The sequence below is a fragment of the Schistocerca cancellata genome, chromosome 3 (assembly GCF_023864275.1).
Source record: "Schistocerca cancellata isolate TAMUIC-IGC-003103 chromosome 3, iqSchCanc2.1, whole genome shotgun sequence".
Classification (NCBI taxonomy): domain Eukaryota; kingdom Metazoa; phylum Arthropoda; class Insecta; order Orthoptera; family Acrididae; genus Schistocerca; species Schistocerca cancellata.
This window is the reverse complement of record NC_064628.1, coordinates 661,204,267-661,227,600: the sequence shown is the minus strand read 5'-3', so window position 1 is coordinate 661,227,600 and position 23,334 is coordinate 661,204,267. Positions and strand designations below refer to the sequence as shown.

Below are 23,334 nucleotides of genomic sequence, written 5' to 3'. Positions count from 1 at the left end.
CTTCACAGAACCTCTTCTGCGAACCTTGCAGAACTTGCACTCCTGGAAGAAAGGATATTGCGGAGACATGGCTTAGCCACAGCCTAGGGGATGTTTCCAGAATGAAATTTTCACTCTGGCTGTGGCTAAGTCACGTCTCCGCAATACCCTTTCTTCCAGGAGTGCTAGTTCTGCACGGTTCGCAGAAGAGCTCCTGTGAAGTTTGGAAGGTAGGAGATGAGGTACTGGCAAAATTGAAGCTGTGCGGATGGGTCGTAAATGTCAAGAGTGTCCAGTAGTAGTAAACTGTAACAATTCTGGCATATTTTTCTTGCCACTGATTTATACTGTATTTCATAGTTAGAAATTAAAACGTGGAACGAAATTTCCTGAGGATTAAAACCACCTGAGTTGATGTCGATTCCGGGCTTCACCATTCGTTGCCAGTGCTCTTACTGATTCAGCTATCTTGCCGGGGGCGGACATCTGGTGAATGAACAAGGATAAAACACGTTGGTAACTCAAAAAATCAATAACTACAGCCCACGATGCTTACATTCTGACAGCTGGAACAGGAAAGACAAACGCGAACAGCCAGGCTTCTCCTATCTACTCTTTACAATATTTGATGGCCGCGCCCTCTTTTATTAAACAAGCATTTACGTATCAAACTTCTGACTCTCAATCGACACATCAAAATTTTATGCAAATATAAAAACTACTTCATAGGACGGAGGCCTTATAAACTCCTCCAAAACACCTCAGTGGTTGACCTACGAGGATGACTCAAATGAAAACCTTAAATTTGCAATAACAAATCGAAATTTCTCGCCGTTATCCTGTAAGTTGCTAAGCGTGCTACAAACAGCGTGCAGATTGGCCTGTAGGTGGCAGCATAGTGCAGATGCACACATACCGTCGCAGGATCAGTAAAACGTGGCCGCCCACTTGCGACTTCCACCAGGGAATAGCAGCGTTAAGTTATTCGGTTTTTGCGTAGTGAAGGTGTGAAACCTATTGAAATTCATCGACGAATGAAGGTTCAGTACGGTGATGAATGTTTGTCACAGCAGTAAGTCTACGAATGGAGTAGGAAGTTCGCAAATGGTGTGACTTAAGTGGAAGATGCTCCTCGTCCAGGTCAGGCACAACGAGTTGTGACTCCACAGAACATTGCAGCAGTTGAAGGAAAACCGCCGAGTGACACTGAATGACATTGCAGCATGTTTACAGATTAGTCACGGGTCAGCACATCACATTGTGGATGATGTGCTCCAGTTTCACAAAGTGTCTGCAAGATGGGTGCCTCGACTCCTGAAATGAGAGAACGACGTGTTGATGCTTGTGAAGAATTACTTCGGCGCTTTGAACGAGAAGGTGATGGCTTCCTTGCAAGAATCGTTACTGGAGACGAAACCTGGGTTCACTTTCACCAACCGGAAACGAAGAGAGCGATCAAGGAATGGCGCCATTCCTCATCACCAAAACCAAAGAAGTTTCGAACAGAAGCATCAGCAGGGAAGGTTATGCTCACTCTCTTTTGGGACGAAAAAGGCATCATTTTAGAGCATTACTTGCCTAGAGGGACCACTGTCAACAGCGCATCAGACACAGATCTCCTAAAAAATCATCAGCGGCCTGCAATCAAATCAAAGCGAAGTGGATTGCTGTCAGCTGGTGTCCTTTTGCAACATGACAATGCAAGGCCCTACACTGCCCGTACAACAGTTGCAACAAACACAGACCTGCATTTTGAGTGTCTTCCTCGTCCACCATACTCACCAGACCTTGTCCCAAGTGATTTCCATATGTTTGGACCACTCAAAGACGCAGTGGGAGGAAAGGAGTTCCGTTCTGATGAAGAGGTACGCCATGCGGTGCATGAGTGGTTGCGCGGACTACCAAAAGATTTTTTTTCTAATGGAATTTATGCACTTCGTAAGCGCTGGAGGACTTGCATTGAGCGTGGGGGAGATTATGTTCAAAAGTGATACAGCTTTGTACCAGTTCTGCACAATAAATAATATTTAAAAAAATATTTACGGTTTTCATTTGACTCACCCTCGTACATACCTCGTTGAACTGACACATGGGTGGGGGGTGAGGGGGTGGGGTAGGAAGGATTTTTGGAAATTAGGCACTATCACACGTCCAGCATTGTGGTGGCGAACCCACAGTCTCTACAGGATGCAGGTAATCCACCAGTATTACAAAAAGAAATCCTAGAATGTTAGCCAGTTCGAAGGTACGTGCAACTCCTGCTTCCTCGTGGTCGCCGTGTGACTCCGCCACCAGAACCCACACACCTTGCGTGGCGTGCTCCCCACCTGCGTTCTGCGTAGCCCGCGGGCAGCGCGGCGGATACCGACACGCACGGCGGGCAGAGACCCCACCGCCCACCCGGGCGCAAGTCTCGGATCGCTAATTAAATCGCCCCTTTGGGTTAACGTATTCCTCCGCCAACAATAGAGGCTAATGGCGGCACGTAGCGACTGCTGCCAGAGCGGGCCAAAATGAGAAGCTCCGGTAATGAGCCGGCAGCCGCGCCGCCCACTGCAAAACCGTAAGCTCTGCGGCGGGGCTCAACCTGTTCCTAACATTATGAACGACTATCGGGGGATTATCAACGCGAGAACTGTAATCAAAAATATTGTGTAATCTCAGCACTGCTACAAATTCGATCTGTATTATCTCATCCTTAGTATCTGGACACCTACACGAGTAGGACATTAATATTGGGTGTGTCCACCCTTCGCTTTTATGACAGCTTGAACTCTGCTGGGGATATTTTCAGTGACTTATCTGGATGTCTGTAGAGCTCATTCTTCCTCAAACGCAGAAACCAGATTAAATAGGGATGATGGATTCGAGTCCTGGTCCTGCACAAAGTTGTAACCTGTCGGGAAGTTTCATAACATGAATTTTGGATAATGTCCGCCTGCTTAGCTGGGTGGTAAGGTGTTCGCCTCCCATGCAAGCGTGCCCGGGTTCGATTCCCGGCCGGGTTGGAGATTTTCTCCGCTCATGGACTGGATGTTGTGTTGTCCTCATCATCATTTCATCTTCATCACCTGCGCGCAAGTCGTCCAATGTGGCGTCGAATGAAATAAGACTTGCACTTGGCAGCCGAACTTCCCCGAATAGGGGCCTCCCGGCCAACGATGCCATACGCTCATTTCCATTTTTTTATATATATATATAATGGTTGAATATTCTTACTAATTTATTGAAGTCTTGGGTATTGTGATTATGATTTGGATAAGACTGTAGAGGAAGAAAAAAAATGGTTCAAATGGCTCTGAGCACTATGGGACTTAACATCTGTGGTCATCAGTCCCCTGGAACTTAGAACTACTTAAACCTAACTAACCTAAGGACATCACACACATCCATGCCCGAGGCAGGATTCGAACCTGCGACCGTAGCGGTCACGCGGTTCCAGACTGGAGCCCTAGAACCGCACGGCCACACAGGTCGGCGTAGAGGAAGACAGATTGGAATACATCCAGCAAGTATTTGAGGACGTAGGTGCAAAGTGCTACTCTCTGACATGAAAAGGTTGGCACAGGAGAGGAATTAGTGGCCGACCACATCAAATTAGTCAGAAAACTGATGACTGAAAAGGAAAAAAATAAATAAAATGGTAAGTGGTACAGTCTGATAGTTTAATTCATGATGTGGCGCAACTGTATGCTCCGACATTACAACTCAACTTAAAGGGTTCTTTTTAATTTCAGCTATTTTACATTATTTAATGTAAGTGTATCCATAGGAAGGTGTGTGTGTGTGTAGCAATATTTTTATTTTAAACTATTCGATAGGAGCAGTTCAGATATCAATACGTGTGTGATTAAGTTCTCTGATGCACTGATGTAAGTGTAATTATCGTATATGTGCACTCATTTTACTTTAAATCTATATGAATGTAGCTACCCAGTGTGATAAAAATACTTCGGTGCATGTATTATTTTGCAGTAGCGCGGAAGTCCATCTACAGTCTCTTTGTTTTAAACTGTTCTTAAAAAAGAAAGTTTTGATAAAGTGAGTTGATAAATACATTAATGTTTTTTTGGCAACAGTGCGCTGAATTATTTTGATGCATTTGTTAACCTGTAATGATATGGCGTTTCATTCAGTAAAATATACGTTCAGTCACTTTAACTCTGTAGAACTGGAGTTATACAGTATGATTAAATACTTCGATATATTTCTTATCTTGTGACTGTCTAAGGGTGCATAGATAATCTCCATTTTAAACTGTTTAAAAAAAGAGATGACAAGTGGTTTGACGTTATTTCGCTTCGGACATAGGCTTACAGTGTTAGTAAATATTTTGACTCATTTGTTAGCCAGTAATTGTGTGATATTGGCTTCAGTACATTACAGTTGCACTCACTTTATTATAATTCTCTAATAATGTAGATACTTACACGTTGTGTTTTTATATTTTAATGCTTTTGTTTTTCTGTAACTGCATGACATTGACTTCAGTACACCATTATAATGTTCAGGATGTGAAAGTATCATCAGTGCCTGATTTGTGACCGTACGCGATGGTACGTCGTACCGGTACCTCTGACGAAGAAAAGTGTTAAAACATTTACATTTCAAAAACATCCCCCGGAAGGTCATACCATAGTAGCGGAACCTTGTAAAAAATCAAGCACTGACTATAATGACAAAGACCATGAGCTACAACAGCTTTCTCTGTTGCAGACTATTGTTCAATTTAATTGAAAACATCGTTATTTGAGAATAAACTCAAAGTGCGTTTGGTAGGAAGCCGTGTACCTCTACACACTGTTTTTTAATCGTTTTCACTAAATTTGTACTACTTTTAGTGTGGTATTCATTAACACTTGTACAGTCTAGACATTTTATTGATGGTACTACAATGATCTAATTGCATAATTAATGCTAAATAATGAACAAATAAATAATGCAAAGCCTGATTGAAGCAATGAACTAATCGACTTACTGAGCGCTATGACGTCTTTGACATGTCGGTGGGCTGAATACATCGACAAATACCTTTGGAATGTGTTATGCTGTAGGGCTCTATAGTAAGTTCTTTTGGCAACTTAGTTCAAAGCGAGAGAATAGTGTAGGCACAATCGTGTTAGTTATTTGCAAGATATGACTGTTACACATAGGCAGAATGTAACATTTTAAGAGTTTCATTGAGTATTGCAACTGCGTAATTTTGTAAGAATTACCTTCCAATAATATGTGACGCTTCGTATGTAACGTTTGTACACATGAAGAATAATGCTTCATCCAGCGTTTCCTGAAATAAAGTATACATCCGTTGTTTACTTTCATCTCCTTTGGTACGGGGGCCCCGAAGATGCTCAAATTCATGACCGATATCGGTCGACTTTAGTAAAAATTTGTGTATTACACAATGCAGGTTTTGTACAGCTCCCCCCACAGAAAAAAATCCTGGAGGAATTTGTCTGAAGTGTAGCCTTGAATGTAAATGAAACTTGGATCATAAACAGTACAGACAAGGAGAGAATCAGGTGCTACAGAATAATGATCAACATTAGACAGATAGAGCCGATAACTAACTAAGAAGTACTGACTCGAATCGGGAACAAAAGAAATTCATAACATAATTTGATTAAAAGAAGGAACTGGTCAACAGGACACATTCTGAAGCATTAAATAATGATGTTTATGGTTATGGAGTAAATATTGTCGGCGGAGATTATGGCTTGACTAACTAAACAGCTTCGAGTGGATATAGGCTTCAGTAGTTATGTAAAGGTCAATAGATCTGCACATAATTGGCTATTGTTGACAGCTGCACCAAATAAGACAGACTGAAGACATGCAGCACTAGCTGTAATATGTGTAGAGCACTACATTCTCTTCGATTTTCTTTCTCCCGGCTGAGCAAAGCAAACGCGTCGTGGCGTATGACAGGAAGGCCTGTATGGCGGGGCCCGGTAAGGCAGCCTGGTTCGTCGTCCTGGATGTGTTCCGCGGCTCACATTACGCTGGCGTGACCACAGGTTCGCGCCTCCACGTATAACATGGCACACTCAGTTCACACGCGACGTGGCAGCAGCGGAGGTCAGGGCCGTATTTGACTCAAGCTGCGTACACAACAACCGCTGCTGCTTCACAAACAACGGAACAAACTTGGTAGCAACCCTTTTCATTCCTCAATCTTCCGTTAAAATTCGCTAAACCGAGCTCCAAGATAACCCACTAGCCTCTGACAGTTGATTAATTGTCTGTCAACGGTCGGTGATCATAAGCTCTCGAATTTTTTCAATATTTTCGTCGATTCGTGCAGTTTATGGACGTACAGAATGAGGTTTGTCATTAATCGACAGGTAGCCAATTTTAAATCGAGCAAACCACTCGTACACTTGATTTTTTTCCCCACAGCATCATCTTGGTAAGCTTTTTTCAATAGCAAAACAATTTCAGCATCATTTTTATCGAGTAGAAAACAAAATTTCAGAGCTGCACATTGTTCACTTATGCTTGCCATCATGAAAAACGAAACAAGAACATTGCAGCGCTAGCAAAAAAGATTACTGCAGATGAACGGAACAAGCCAGGTCGACAACACAGGCGGCTCTGAACTGGCAATGAGTTGCGCTGTACATGCCTGGCGGCAGAAATGTGAACTACACAAGCTCCGCCCTCGGCAATGTTATTCTGGATTATTTCTTTTTTTGAGGCGGGAGGGGGGGGGGTTCCCCTCGTATATCACAAGTGAGACATGCTGCAAAACAATTAGAGAAAGAAGAGAGAAAGATACTGAGAAAAATACTGGGCCCTAGCGACATAGTGGGAGATGGATACGTACAAGAACAGCAGAAGAGCATAGGGACAATATCAGGAGAAATCTGAAACGGGCGGTGTTTATGGGACGTGTAATAAAGATGTATACGGTCTAGAATAGCCAGACTAAAGCCCTAATAGGACAAGAGGAAAGACAGGACCCAAGTGAGTTTTTGAATGCAGGAAAAAATTGTCGGAATTAAGGAATAAGATGGAAAGGAATGAAAACTGGAGAAGCAAGTACACACTGACCTGTACACCAGAAATAAACGACAAGAAAGGACACAGGAAAAGCATAGCCACCAGTGGTAACACGTAAGGGGATACTGAAGGTATCAGAAGAAGAGCGGCAGATAGGAAGAGAAAGGATGAAGAATTGTGAGGAGAAGAAGTAAATGAAACCCACGAAGGGGCGACCGTAACAAAAGAAGTTGCGACTAACCGTTTCCTTAGATTGTTTCATATCCAACGGTACTGTTTGCAGTATATGACAGACAATTACGGAAAACAGCATGTGTCTTCAAAGGCCTTCCTTTGTTGGCATTGTTCCCCTTCCTGTGGGTACCTTTGTGCGGTTTCAGAGGAGCCGTGACAAAGACCGCTGCAGCGGACTTACCCCTGTGCGTGCACAGTTCCTGAGAAACGGCGAGAGGCCACGCCTCTCCCGGCAGTGGTATATCTGGGACGGACGCAGGAGTGTGCGGGAAAAAGTGTGTCACTGGCTAAACATTTGCCAAGCTGCGGCTGCGGCTGCGGCGCTTCTGGGAAGCCTGCCTGCAACATGCGGACAGCGCCGTTCTCCAGAGCGGACACAGTGCGTGCCAAGGCCGACCCACGAGCTACGTGTCTCAGCACGCCGTTTAATTAGTCAGCCCTCTTATTCTTGATTACATGCTGTAGAGCTACCAGACGGCGGATATGTTATTCGTTTCAACTATACAAATGCCCCTAACATTTTCTACAGGACTAACATCGGATGACTTACAGGGTCTACCCACAACCGATAGTATGGCTGAGTGTTCGTCAAACTGCGAGAATATGCGTGTGGCCCTGTGAACACCGCTGTGATTATCTTGGAAGACAAAGACGGGAACCTCCACAAAAAAAAAGGCTCTGAGCACTATGGGACTCAACTTCTGAGGTCATTAGTCCCCTAGAACTTAGAACTAGTTAAACCTAACTAACCTAAGGACATCACACACATCCATGCCCGAGACAGGATTCGAACCTGCGACCGTAGCGGTCTCGCGGTTCCAGACTGCAGCGCCTAGAATCTCCATAGCATCACACGTAGAAGAACGTTCATTCTGCTGTCTACCTAAAAGCTAAAACCTGAACAGCTTCTACGACACCATCGTTAATTTGATGTTATTTTCAATCTGTTATTCCTGCATTATTTAACAACAAATGATTTTCAGGCCAACCATCAAAGCTGTATTTTACTCTTATATTCGGTGAAGTTTATCTGCATTAGAGGAAGACATTATGGTCATCAGTAAAACAAAGAAGATTCAGATATGTTTCATTAACGTAAGCATAGCCTTGTCCTTTTCCTAGCTTATGGATTTGAATATTTCCTCAAGGTTTGCTAAGAAAAATCTTGACAATTTAGAATCTCTTTACCCGACTCCTTCTTCAACTCTCCTTCTTCAACTCTCTTAGTGCAGTCGAATGAGAAGTATGGTAATTGTATAAACTGTACAGCATACTAAATTCGATTTTTTCTGAAGGGATGCCAGCACAATTTTTTGTCTATGGCCCTTTCAGAAACTATGAATCCTAGACTAATTGGTAATTTATTCTTAAACATCGGTTCAGTATTTTCATTCAAGAAATGCAAATGAACATTTGTGCTGTATTCACTTCCAAAACCAGAGTGTTCATTTTATTCATTAAAATCCAATGTATTTTGTGTACGGCTGGTTACAGTTTGAAAGAATTTGGTCTTTTTTATGAAGATGAGGTTTGTAGGTCCACAATTATTTTATGGGCTATCTGCCTCAAATAATTTCAGCCTTTTATCAGTTTTGGAGAATTTTATTTTCCGCAGACATTCTGTAGGTCCGTTTTGTACCTCTTAATGTAACTATGTATATTATCCCTAAGCACCTTCCCCATTTTCATACTTCGAACGACTTTATTCATATCGCCTGCCATTACTCCAAGAAAGTTTTTGTTTGTTTTATTAATCATCTGTGTTTATACGTAAAATTGGACAAGCATTTGAAAAAGCTTTCGCATCCTATTCTTAGTGAGCGTGCCATGTGTCATCTTAACTGATAAAAATGTGGCGTCTAATCAACGTAAATTTCTCTGTTGTCTTCTTCATACTCCTACTTGTTCTCATCTGTTTCTCTTACGACCTTTTCGCACCACCTCACACCCTCTCGCAAACATTTCCGCATATTTCAGTTTAAATTCATGTATTATAATTCTCTTGAAACGGACACCTTCTGTTCCATCGTTGCCTTATTGGGCTTGGGTTGAGTTGGGTTGTTCGGGGAAGGAGACCAGACAGCGAGGTCATCGGTCTCATCGGATTAGGGAAGGACGGGGAAGGAAGTCGGCCGTGCCCTTTCAAAGGAACCATCCTGGCATTTGCCTGGAGCGATTTAGGGAAATCACGCAAAACCCAAACCAGGATGGCCAGACGAGGGTTTCAACCGTCGTCCTCCCGAAAGCGAGTCCAGAGCGCTAGCCTCTGCGCCACCTCGCTCGGTGTTACCTTATTCCATTTGGGTTTTCTATAATTTTTGTCTTCTGCACTATGTTTAGTTTGCATAAATATCTTTGTTAAATAATATTTATTTATGTCTGTATGATATTTATTTCGCTAACCTTGTTGCTGAATTTTATCGGATTAATCTTGCTGTTTTAAATGAAAGTAATTCCGTACGAAGAGGCCTCGGAAGGTCCAACAGTCCAACCGACCGTCATTTTATCTCTAGCCGAAGATCAGCACACCGCTCACCCACCCGTTGTCAGTTTTCGTGACAGGAGTCGCTACTTTTCAGTCAAGTAGCTCCTCCTATAGCCTCACAACGGCTGAGTGCATCCCGCTTGCCAACAGCGTTAGGCAGACACACAAATCCAAGTACTAGTCAAGTCCGACAGCGGTTCACTAACACGCAGGAACCGGTCCTACCACTGCGAATTCATTAGTTGTTTCTCATTTTGTACCTACGTTTCACTCTGGATTTTACTAGTCTTTGAGCACCCGAAGGAGTGATGTAGGACAGTAATATTCTCCAAAATTTGTTTTATTGGTGAAATGGAGGGAATTCATTTTTTATTTTCGTTTGGTACTCGTGAATATGTTGTGCAGCATTGACCCACTGATACTGGACGTCATTATAAAAGTTTTAAGTTTTCATGTTCTTGTGGTACTCTCACACTGGGAAGGAATTCTCCAACTTACTCTAGTTTCAGAAATGTAACTGAAATTTTACTGCAGCTTTTTTTACTAGTAAAGCTATAGCTACAGCATTTTAATGACAAAGATACAGAAAAACTACTGCGTATATCGCGTCCTGTACGAACTGTAAAAGCCGTGACGCTAACACTGTTCTCCTTCTGTCACCGGAGACGAGCAGCGGCGTTCCGTCAGTGTGCGCACAGGGTCCCTCCCTCCCGCCTGTCTGTCTGGCTGGCAGTTCTGGCGCACGGCCAGCCAGCTGGCGTGGAACGCCCACCTCGTGTTGTGGCAACCGCCGGCAGCCTCAAAGCGTACACACACCTCCCAGGGCGACGGATGGCCCTCCCGACACTTTGACAGCGTCTTACAAGTAGGCTGCAGAAAAATACAAAAATCTACAGTGCATTGTCGTCGATGACGCACCGCGCAATATTCATGTGTACAACACTATAGTACCCACCTGTGGGGTACGATACGTCATAAAATAGCTTACTGGATGTTACCTTGGCTCTGTTGTAGTCGGGAGCTCTGCTGAAGAGGAGTTCTTTTGCTTATCATACACTACTGGCCATTAAAATTGCTACCTCAAGAAGAAATGCAGATGATAAACGGGTATTCATTGGACAAATATATTATACTAGAACTGACATGTTATTACATTTTCACGCAATTTGGGTGCATAGGTCCTGAGAAATCAGTACCCAGAACAACCATCTCTGCCCGTAATAACGGTCTCGATACGCCTGGGCATTGAGCCAAATAGAGCTTGGATGGCGTATACACGTACAGCTGCCCATGCAGCTTGATACCACAATTCATCAACAGTAGTGACTGGCGTATTGTGACGAGCCAGTTGCCCGGCCACCATTGACCAGACGTTTTCAATTGGTGAGAGATCTGGAGAATATGCTGGCCAGGGCAGCATTCGAACATTTTCTGTATCCACAAATGCCCGTACATGACCTGCAACATGCGGTCGTGCCTTATTCTGCTGAAATGTAGGGTTTTGGAGGGATCGAATGAAGGGTAGAGCCACGGGTCGTAACACATCTGAAATGTAACGTCCACTATTCAAAGTGCCGTCAATGCGAACAAGAGGTGACCGAGACGTGTAACCAATGGCACCCCATACCATCACGCCGGGTGATACGCCAGTATGGCGATGACGAATACACGCTTCCAATGTACGTTCACCGCGATGTCGACAAACACGGATGCGACCATCATGATGCTGTAAACAGAACCTGGATTCATCCGAAAAAATGACGCTTTGCCATTCGTGCACCCAGGTTCGTCGTTGAGTACACCACCGCAGGCGCTCCTGTCTGTGCTGCAGCGTCAAGGGTAACCGCAGCGATGGTCTCCGAGCTGATAGTCCATGATGCTGCAAACGTCGTCGAACTATTCGTGCGGATGGTTGTTGTCTTGCAGACGTGCCCATCTGTTGACTCAGGGATCGAGACGTGGCTGCACGGTCCGCTACGGCCATGCGGATAAGATACCTGTCATCTCGACTACTAGTGGTACGAGGCCGTTGAGATCCAGCACGGCGTTCCGTATTACCCTCCTGAACCCACCGATTCCATATTCTGCTAACAGTCATTGGATCTCGACCAACGCGAGTAGCAATGTCGCGATACGATAAACCGCAATCGCGATAGGCTACAATCCGACCTTTATCAAAGTCGGAAACGTGATGGTACGCATTTCTCCTCCTTACACGAGGCATCACGACAATGTTTGACGAGGCAACGCCGGTCAACTGCTGTTTGTGTATGATAAATCGGTTGGAAACTTTCCTCATGTCAGCACGTTGTAGGTGTCGCCATTGGTGTCAACCTTGTGTGAACGCTCTGAAAAGCTAATCATTTGCATATCACAGCATCTCCTTCCTGTCGCTTAAATTTCGCGTCTGTAGCACGTTATCTTCGTGGTGTTGCGATTTTAATGGCCAGTAGTGTCTATTTACTAATGCTCCTCTGACAATGGAAATTCCAAAGGGGAGAAGTGGCGAGGAACATCTCGTTGAGCGTGGTACTGGTGAATGGAAATCAGAAATGAAGGGCCTTGTCCGTAGCGTCGGACGAGTTCCCGATGCAACCGGCCGCCAGCGGGCTGCAGCGCGGCGGCTCGAACACTGGGCGTAGTGTAGCGTCGTCCGCCGCTGTAGTCTGGTTCACCCACACGGTCGCTCAACCCACGGACCGCGAGACGCCGGCTGAGTCGCCGACCTTATAAGCTCTCAGAAACGCTGGCAGCGACGCCGCCGCGCGAACGCTTCCAGTGTATTGCCAGACGACAGCCATTGTCTTTATACTGCATGTCTTCCATTACAATTGGAACACCATGAAGATGGCAAATAGAATAATAAGTAATGATTCCAGAATAAGATTTTCGCTCTGCAGCGGAGTGTGCGCTGATATGAAACTTCCTGGCAGATTAAAACGGTGCAAAGGTCCCGAGTTCGAGTCTCGGTCCGACACACAGTTTTAATCTGCCAGGAAGTTTCATATCAGCGCACACTCCGCTGCAGAGTGAAAATCTCATTCTGGAAACAACCCCCAGGCTGTGGCTAAGCCATGTCTCCGCAATATCCTTTCTTTCAGGAGTGCTAGTTCTGCAAGTTTCGCAGGAGAGCTCCTGTAAAGTTTGGAAGGTAGGAGATGATGTACAGGCAGAAGTAAAGCTGTGAGGACGGGGCGTGAGTCGTGCTTGGGTAGCTCAGTTGGTAGAGCGCTTGCCCGCGAAAGGCAAAGGTCCCGAGTTCGAGTCTCGGTCCGGCACACAGTTTTAATCTGCCAGGGAGTTTCAATAACTAATGATATTTAAAAAATTCTGTAACAAAAGTAAGCGTATTGACATAATACGTACACCACACTGCGGCAAACCAACCGCGAAAACAAATGAAGAACGAGGATGACGTGACTCAGAACAAGTCGAGGCTGAGCAAGAGTGTCATTTGACCACCAATGGACCCTGACGACACTGCTAGGTGTGCATGCTGCGCTGTTCATTAGGCAATGGTTGCGAATACTACTATTAAAGTTGCAAGTGATAGTAAGCGACAATGACGATCCGCTACAAACAGATTCCATCGGCCATGTGCCAGCCTTCAAATTGTTCAAATGGCTCTGAGCACTATGGGACTTAACATCTCAGGTCAACAGTCCACTAGAACTTAGAACTACTTAAACCTGACTAACCTGAGGACATCACACACATGCATGTCCGAGGCAGGATTCGAACCTGCGACCGTAGCGATCGCGCGGTTCGAGACTGAAGCGCCTAGAACCGCTCGTCCACAACGGCCGGCGCCAGCCTTCGATCTCATTAGTTAACAAAAAAATGTTCAGATGTGTGTGAAATCTTATGGGACTTAACTGCTAAGGTCATCAGTCCCTAAGCTTACACATTACTTAGCCTAAATTATCCTAAGAACAAACACACACCCATGCCCGAAGGAGGACTCGAACCTCCGCCGGGACCAGCCGCACAGTTCATGACTGCAGCGCCCTAGACCGCTCGGCTAATCCCGCGCGGCGTTAGCTAACACATCACAACTGGCGTACATTGTCACATTGATTTTGAAGTCTTTGTTTTATGCTGTCCATCGGCTTCTATCTTGTCCTAATATTTTTATCTCTAGGTTACTATTACGCTCTCGATGTTCTAAAATCTTTAAACTTTCCATCGTTGACAAAACCGCAGGAACGCAGCTGTACGATAAGTTTAGAGTAAGAAAGAATTTGTCTCCGACTGCAATTAAATTTTATTTGCAGCATCGTCTAGTGGCCTCTCCACCAGATATACCCGTTCTCAATAAGAGATTACAAATAAGCCAATGCATCATACTTACTGACGATGTGTTAAAAGTCCGCGGCTCGTGGTCTTGGGGTAGCACTCTCGCTTCCCGCGAACGGGGTCCCGGGTTCGATTCCCGGCGGGTCAGGTATTTTCTCTGCCTCAAGAAGACTGGGTGTTGTGTGTCTTTCAAATCATTTCATCCTCATTCACTCGCAAGTCGCCGTAGTGGCGTCAAAGACCTTGTGGAGCGGCGGCCGAACCGCCCCGCGAGGGGTCTCCCGGCCACCAATGCCATACGCTCATTATTATTACGTGTTAAGACTTCTTTGACTTCTTCCGGTCGTGTAGCAAATTAATGACCTTCAAGTCAAAATTTACATAAAGTTATTCTCACATAGTGATAGAAAAGCAATAAGGAGGAGCGGAAATGTCGTATATATGTCATGGTCTTTCCTCTTGTGGATACAAAGACATTTTCAGTTCTTCCGTTTCGGAGTAAGAACAGGTATTTAAGTTGGATGAGTACAAGTCACTTTGATCATTTTAGATATCTGACAAGTCTGCGCTGACACAGTGTTTAAGCAGCATCTTCAAAATCCGATGTCAGTTTTATGTACTGGAAAGATACTTGGAGCCGGCCGGTGTGGCCTTGCGGTTCTAGGCGCTTCAGTCTGGAACCGCGTGACCGCTACGGTCGCAGGTTCGAATCCTGCCTCGGGCATGGATGTGTGTGTTGTCATTAGATTAGTTAGATTTAAGTCGTTCTAAGTTCTAGGGGACTGATGACCACAGATGTTAAGTCCCGTAGTGCTCAGAGCCATTTGAACCAAAGATACTTGGAACTCTTAAGGGAAACACTGCTTGGCACAAACATCATGCGCCATCTCTAATACTAACTAATGTTTTTTCATTGATTTGACATGTGACATGCAACATAGTACTGAGTACACAACTGTACTGTAACAAATAATATCTAAATAAGATAAAAATGGCACTTACTATGTTTTCTATTACAACTCTTCATTTGCATCACACTGAAAATACCCGCTCAGTGGTGCAAATGTCGACGGTATGCACTGTACATTTTGTTTCGAAACAAACGACACTTGCATTTGACAACAGTGCTGCCCCCTCTACCATTTTTCCTCAAGATTGCATTCAGTATGTTCCTTTCTTTTTCGGATGTTTTTCAGTAATATTGATTGTATGGTAATAGCGAAACGCAGCGTTATGGATAGGATACCGATGAGGAGTTGGTCGATATGCACCCGGGGATCATTGAATGCAATGGAAGAACGTTACAATTACACTATGCTGAACTGTTCCCTCAGAGCGGCAAACCCACATCAAATTTTTCGTCTGGTTATCGTTGCATTACTTTATATTTTGTGGTGCACATTGTGGTGATGGCATATTACAGAGCTTTTGATCATTTGAAGGTATTTTCAGGAAAACACATGTGGTTGGGGAAGTGAAGCGTACGGAGCAGCTTAATTTGAAACGGCCACATAAAATTAATCGCAGGTAACGCAAATGCCAAACTGTGATTCATTGGAAGAACTTTCAGGAAGTGTAGATCACCCACAAAGGAAGTAGCTTGTTAAAACTTCGACCGACCAAAGCTTGAATATTGCTTGTCAGTCTGGGATGCTTACCAGATAGGATTGACAGAGGAAACAGAGAAGATTCAAAGAAGAACAAGGGCTTTGATATAGGTTTATTCAGTAAGCGCGTAAGCGTCACAGAGATGATCAGCCAGCTCCAGTGGCAGACGCTGAGAGAGGCGTTCAGCCTCACAGTGTGGTTTGCTGTTAAATTTCGAAGAGCGTACGTTCCTAGAAGAACGAACTAATATATTGGCTACTCTCACGTATATATCACGAAAAGATAAAGGGAACATCAGAGAGATTCGTACTCGCGCGGAAGCTTAGCGACAACCCTCCTTCCCGCGAACCATTCGCGACTGAAATGGTTCAAATGGCTCTGAGCGCTATGGGACCTAACATCTGAGGTCATCAGTCCCCTAGACTTAGAACTACTTAAACCTAACACCCTAAAGACATCTGTAGGAGCATACAGAACAACTCCAGGGGGGGCGGGGGGGGGGGGCTCTATTGGTGCTGATGGGGTTACGTCCACTAGACATAAAAATAAGAGACCACGCAGCATGGTACTGGGTTTCCAAAGGAGACAGGACTAGGGACATCTTGGGGGTTCAGGTAGGAGACAAGCTTGCAATTGAAAGAAGGGGGGAGGAGTTGTGGCAAACATCATGGGAAAATGAAGAAACTTGTAGAAGCGTCTTTCAACTGCTGCTAACATCAAAGAGCGACTTGGGATGACCTACTTCGAGCCAAGTAGAGGATTATTGCACTTTCTCACGGGACATGGGCCACACCCGACATACCCATGTCGGTTTGGGAAAAGAGCTACACCTGCGTGCGGCTGTGGCGCTCAAGACACATCTGAGCACATCATCTATGACTGCTTGTTATACGATGATGTGACGCATGACCTAAGAACACAATTACCCAATAACGACACCTGTGCCCTAATACGACGTGCCGATACCTTTAGTGTCCTTAATATTCTGGCAAACGAGGTATCACAGAAGATCTTGAGAGACTTTCTAAGGAAACAAAATGGATAACAACAAACCGGGACTAGACTGAGATGTACCCGCCATACCGCCGGGTGCGGAACTGTTCACTCGCTTCACGACTGGAATCCGCCGCACTACTGGACCAGACCAGCAGGTGCATCACCTCCCAGGCACTCTTACTTTAAGAACTTGAACTTAATAGTAGTAGTAGTAGTAGTAGTAGTAGATTAGAACACTAACCAACACGAACAAGTAGGGACTGCAGCGACAAAACCGACTCGGCCAGCCTAGTGCCAGGGGCACGCTCACTGGGTTTTGCTCGGTGAGCAGGCCGTAATTAGTAGGTTTATACATCAATTGGCACGCCTGTAATCGCTGCAGAATACATCAGTTAGAAATAGGATAGCTTAACAAAATAGATTAATCTTGCTCATAGTTACGCCAGTTGTAGAAAATTTAGTGTAACAATGCTGTTGAACGTGTAGTATAATATGTAGACCCACTAATTATTAAGGTGGTGGGTTGTTTGTATTTTCATATTGTATTGATTGTGTTGTGTTAATAAAGAATTTTTTTAAAAAACCTAAGGACATCACACACATCCGTGCCAGAGGCAGGATTCGAACCTGCGACCGTCGCAGCAGCTCGGTTCCGGACTGAAGCGCCTAGAACCTCTCGGCCACGGCAGGCCGGCTTCGCGACTGGAACAGGCAAGAGGGGCACGTGACAGTGGTACATAAGCAGCCTCCGTCGCCCACTGTGAAGTAGCTTGTGGAGTATAGACGTAGATGCACATATCAATCATCTTTATATATGATATTCGGAAATTCCCGTTACAAAGTTCTAGGACTTGTAGAGGGAAGTGAGTGCATAATATTTTGAATAGGGACTCACGCCCGGAAACAAACCGTTTACGTTCTAAGACACTCGTGGAGATGTTTGGTCTGTGCGGCGCTCAACTGCGCAGTCATCAGCGCCCGTATAAAGTCCCAATTTTTACACAGTACAATTTGTTTACCCAATCCAATCTAGCCGCTGTCAGGAATGATGATGGTGATGAAATGATGAGGAGAGCACGAACACCCAGTCCCCAGGCAGAGAAAAATCCCCAACCCGGCCGGGAATCGAACCCAGGACCCCGTGATCCAGAGGCAGCAACGCTCGTCGCTAGACCACGGGCTGCGGACACGACGGTTTCAGTTCAGGTGTGTAATCCATCCACTTCTGCTTGAGGAAACTGAATCAAGCATGTCGCAATACAGTTATCTGGTAACAATTCGGAAGAAAAAATAACTAAATACCCATTGATCACTTAAGCAAATTTCCTTGCATTAACACTGAAGCATTGAGTGTTTACATTATTCCAAAACAATAAAGGATCCAGCATGCCGTACGTACAGAACAGTAGCTATGCTTTACAACAGTGACAAGATGTGCTGACCTCCAAAGATGTTACATACATTGTGCTGTGTCGTCCGACCAACACACAGCCAGGGCAAAAGCACCAGTGCTATAGAGACTCGCCAGTTGCGCGGGTTCCATCAGCGCCACGGGCGGCGCTGAGGATAAAGATATCGACTTCGCCTCGGCCAATTGCCGGCCGAATACAATCCGCCAATGACCGGACGACAACGGACAGAAACCTACTCGGAAGATAGAAGAGCAGCTCTCGCCCACTTAGTTATAGATCATCGTCCCGTCCAGGGCTGACTTAGACAGGGAACGTCGTTAAGTGAACTCTGAGAAGTGAACAGACAGTTGTTGCAAATTGGATTTGCTATGTACTGTGAAGTTTACCTACGATTAGTTGCCAATGAGGGCCTTTTTTGTGTTATGTCACATGCAGTGTTGCAGACTTAACCATTCAACTAATCATTAAGATCAGTAAACCTTTTAACTCATTTGTGTGACTTTGTTACTAATTCGTTGGAGTGTTGTTGTACCTTCATTCTATCCTGTTACTTGACCCTGGGGTATAGCTGTGTAATAGTGGCAGGGAGAAATTGTCTTAGCGGTGTACTGCACCAGAAGCAGTTTCACGAACTCACAAACTCGACCTGACGTAACAATAGTGGCAACTCGGCCTCCACAGTAGTAACGAGGAGGCCTTGAAAGGTCTCTGTTGGATTCCTTTCATGTTAATTTCTTAAATCTGTTGTCATTTACGGCATAAATTTCACTTCTAAATTTACTGTGGTGTTTCTGACTCTATCTGGGAGGAGACTGAACAGTGGAACGTGTTACTTTTACACATTAACAAGAACGATCTGTCACACTACTACACTTGAAAACACAGTTTATATGTAATTCATGTCACACAGTCTCATATGGAACCTACATCCGCTTTCTTTTATATAAAGTATATGATAAGATACTGTCATCACCCTTCCCTTCTGTGTGAAAGGATGAATGAGCAAATATATTTCTAGTTGCATGCTTGATAGTAGCAGACAAGCCTGTCTGATAGAGAACAGTAGGACCAACGTCGGAACAGGTAGCTATGCTTTCTAAAAACAAAGAGGTTTCTATTCTTGGTATGGTCCTGTCCGTCCCTTGTCATGTTGGTACAGGAAGCTGCCTCTCTGGTCACTTCGGATTGTATCTGTGAGGCACCCTCGGTAGGGGCCCACGCCAGTCTGTCTGCGGCGAGCGACTGAAATGGTAAGATCTCCGGCTAAGCGCATCCCTGCTAAGTCCATACGACAATGGATTTCTTAAGTTCAGCCTAACTGAAAATTTAATCACCTTTTCTTCAGGTTTAGATCTAAAATATCTTATGTTATCTTAAATTGCAACGCAGTGTAATTCGAGTGTGAAGTTCAGAATATCTTCCAGTAGTTGTTTTGTCACTACTTTGTGAGCAAAGTGGAACAACGTGTTGATGATCCTTAACTCTAACTAAGATCATCAATCTTAAATGCGAATGTGCATCAGATTATAACATCTTGTCTTGACAATATTTTTCAATATAGCAACTTCTCTTTATGTTCAACCCATGTGGGGTGTACTTTGTGAGACCAGTATCACTTGCTTATATAATTGTTTGACCCATCAGGTTAAAAGTATGATGACAGTAACCAGTTCGAGGTTTTTCTTTTGTAAAGTGTGTTTCGATGTAATTTACTTTAATTATCAAAATTATTGTGGAGTTACACTCTTTGTGTAAACCAAATTGGCCACGTGAAGCATGTGGTGTAATTATCAAAGTAGCCCTCAGCTATTCTTTTCGAGAAGAGATTTCACAGACAGTTAGTATGAATTTAGTATACCAGTGATGGTAATTTCATGACGGACAGGATTGCGCTACAACCGTAACTTCTTTGGGTGAAAATTGAATCGGTTGGTTGTGGTTAATTTCCTCTTGCATATAATTCAACGTTCTTCGTGTGCTATTTTAGGACTGCAGTGTTGTATGCAGTCTCCCAATCTTGGTTCCATATTTGATGTGTTCAATAAGGTTACAAACTCACATTTTCACAATCGTAAATAAGGCACTAGTGTAGTTATGAATCAAGTTTAATATGCTGAAATTTTAATGGAACAATGTTAAAATAAATGTCCAAATATAAACTGATTTATTTCTTTTTATTTAAATTCTCGGTTGTTGTAAGATGGCTATTAAAAGATTGTAATTAATGTTAGCCTGGTTGGAAATTTGGTAAACTAGACTGGATACCTGGTGAAACAGTTGCTCAGTAATGCAAGGATAACTTCCCCAGGTAGCTCACAGCTTTTAACCCGCTTTTATTATACTGAATTTCAACACCGCTTTCAGATCAACTTAATGCATCAACATTACAGCCTTTGCAAAACTGGCGACGAGGGTTTACTAAACATTGTACCTACGATGCATGTTCTAGTACGCATTCTTCATCTTAGCTGTTGTCTCTTCAATTTCTAGTGCAGCAGACGTGGAAGCGTTACACGTCTGAACTGAAACCTCGTAGAGCGGCAAAGGTACGTTTCCGGACATAGGTTCCCATTCAAAATATTATGTACTCACTCCCCTCTATAAGCCCTAGAAGTCTGTAACGGGAATTTCCAAACACCGTGTATTATTACTCACTGACGAGGCAAAATCCGTGAAAAACCTCCAAACCTTTGTCGGTAGGTTTCGTTTTCAATGGTATTATACCAACACTCGTCTACCGCCGCGCCACTACTGAAAAATCAGAAAAAATCTATATTTAGCAACATTTCGTTCGTCGTGCTTCGTTTAAAAGCAGTCTTCGTGTCCCTGCTGCTGATCGAAAGTCCTGACGCACGCTGGTTGGGCACCGTACAAGCGTCGCCACGTGTTGGGCTGGACCAGCGCCCGGCGCCGTATTTGGCGCGCCTGCCGGCAAGTGTGTGTGACGTCAGAAGCGCGGTGGGCGTCTCGCGCTCGCGACCCACTTGGCGCCACTTTCCCCGCTGGCCGTGAATGGCTGCGCGGAGGCCGCCCCTGCCTCTGCCACTGCTCTGGAACCTGCAGCTGTTACGTGGCCGCCCGCCGTCTTTCGGCAGCCAGGTCCGCGGGCTCCACAAGGCACTGACATTGCCCCAGGATCGTTCCGTACGAAGGCTGCGGTCGCCACTGCCAAAGCATAACGTTGAGAAATGCGAGACGCAGTGGCTGAGCTGCACGTGGTTACTATACTGTCGTGGCCTGGTCTCGAATCTGTTTTGGGTAGGAAGGAAGTAAGCTAGAGTATAACGTCTTGTTGATGACTACGCCATTATCAACTGAACTCTACTTCAGTTGGTCAAGAACATCTCTGGCCATGTCACCTAGAGTGGAAAATAACAGAAAAGCAAAATCGTGAAGGCCGGAAGGGCATTTAAATATGAGGACATTGCCTTAAGCTTCGCGGCATCTCGCACAGTTATATAAAGGTACTGGCTGACAGGCAGTCTCCCTGGACTTGAGATAGTCGTCGCTGTCTCGTAAAACTTCGAGCGTGGACGTTTTTTCTAACTGTATCGTCACTGTCTACAGGCAATGACACAGGGTTCGGTTCTGTAAAAGATCACAGTTTGTTACTGTCTGTATCCCACACCCATCCACCAGCACTGACCCTAGAAATATGTTGCGTCCATGCGTTAATTCCTGCCGTTTTTACAGTGCTATGATGATTTATTGCATTACATTACTATACAATATACAATAACAATACACATCATATTCAGTAATGCAATCATTTTTGCGCTTATGTGCCTTTCTTGTAGCTCGAGTTAAGGAAATAGCTCTGAGCGCTATGGGACTTAACATCTGAGGTCATCAGTCCCGTAGAACGTAGAACTACTTAAACCTAACTAACCCAAGGACACCACACACATCCATGTCCGAGGCAGGATTCAAACCTGCGACCGTAGCAGTCGCACGGTTCCGGACTGAAGCGCCTAGAACCGCCGGTCACCGCGGCCGGCAGTTGAGAAAATCGTTCAGTCAGTTCCTAGGGACAATTTCAACACTTGTTCCTGAATGTTTTTAGGAAGATTCAAAATGGTTCAAATGGCTGTGAGCACTATGGGACTTAACAGCTGTGGTCATCAGTCCCCTAGAACTTAGAACTACTTAAACCTAACTAACCTAAGGACATCACACACATCCACGCCCGAGGCAGGATTCGAACCTGCGACCGTAGCAGTCGCGCGGTTCCGGACTGCGCGCCTAGAACAGCGAGACCACCGCGGCCGGCTTTTAGGAAGAAACCGGAGAAGATGATAATCTCAGCATGAAAAAGTGCTTCCCAACGAAGTTAAGCAATCGATCTGTTGTCATTCTGGCATTACGTTCACGTTAATCATCGTGGAGTAAGGGCACCGGTTTATCCTGTGTCTTGTTTTCAATAACAACAGTGTCCGCCCCGGTAGCTGAGTGGTCAGCGTGACAGACCCGGGTTCGATTCCCGGCTGGGTCGGAGATTTTCTCCGCTCAGGGACTGGGTGTTGTGTTGTCCTAATCATCATCATTTCATCCCCATCGACGCACAGGTCGCCGAAGTGGCGTCAAGTCGAAAGACCTGCACCAGGCGAACGGTCTACCCGACGGGAGGCCCTAGCCACACGACATTTCCATTTCAATAACAACAGCAAGTCGTCTCCACGGTGTATGCGTCTTAGCGGTTAAAGTGTTTATACATTTACATGTATCACTTTTCAGATTTCTCAGTTAACTTCCGAGGAAAGAAGTAACACGAAAATCTGCAAAACCTGGTGGTGTGTGGTTGAGAAATCGTACCAGAATGATGGAACTGCTGAGATTCGATCATACATCCCTAAGTCCCGATGTTTAATTGTAATTCCCCAACAATCGCTCTCTTACAAATGACCCTAATATAGAATCCTAACGTGGGGAATTGCTAAAAAATCCTTCTGAATGACTATTTTTACTCTCTCAACAAATAATAATAATGAATTGAAGTAAACTACAAGTTTCTTCAAATGAAATACAAATAGAGTTAAATTGATGTTTTGTTACACAAATAAAAGTGGCCCAGACAAGTGGATACGATAGGACGTGAATGTATGCCTATAACGACACCGAAACACGTTGAAGCTATTGTCCATACAGTCGTCCGAACCTTGGAACACACTGACACAATCTTCATGCCTGACAGAGTTGTTAGCAGACGTCAGTCTGGTCGCAGCCCTAGCTGGCCATCCAGACCACCTGTCAGTGTGCGATTACTCTGTGTGGGCAGCCCTCAATTCTAAGGTGTAACGCAAAAACCCTCATAGACTCCAAGAA

The 23,334-nt window shown here is 44.7% G+C and overlaps 1 protein-coding gene and 1 non-coding gene across 3 annotated transcripts in view; one reads left to right on the top strand and one right to left on the bottom strand.

Annotated features, from left to right (window-relative positions):
• The window catches only part of LOC126175636 (integrin alpha-PS2-like), an 836,969-nt gene that overhangs the window by 652,789 nt on the left and 160,846 nt on the right, over positions 1–23,334 (bottom strand). The gene's annotated exons all lie outside the window — the stretch shown is intronic.
• Positions 12,905–12,979, top strand: Trnas-cga (transfer RNA serine (anticodon CGA)). Its single transcript has one exon. It is a non-coding gene; the product is annotated as a tRNA-Ser (tRNA).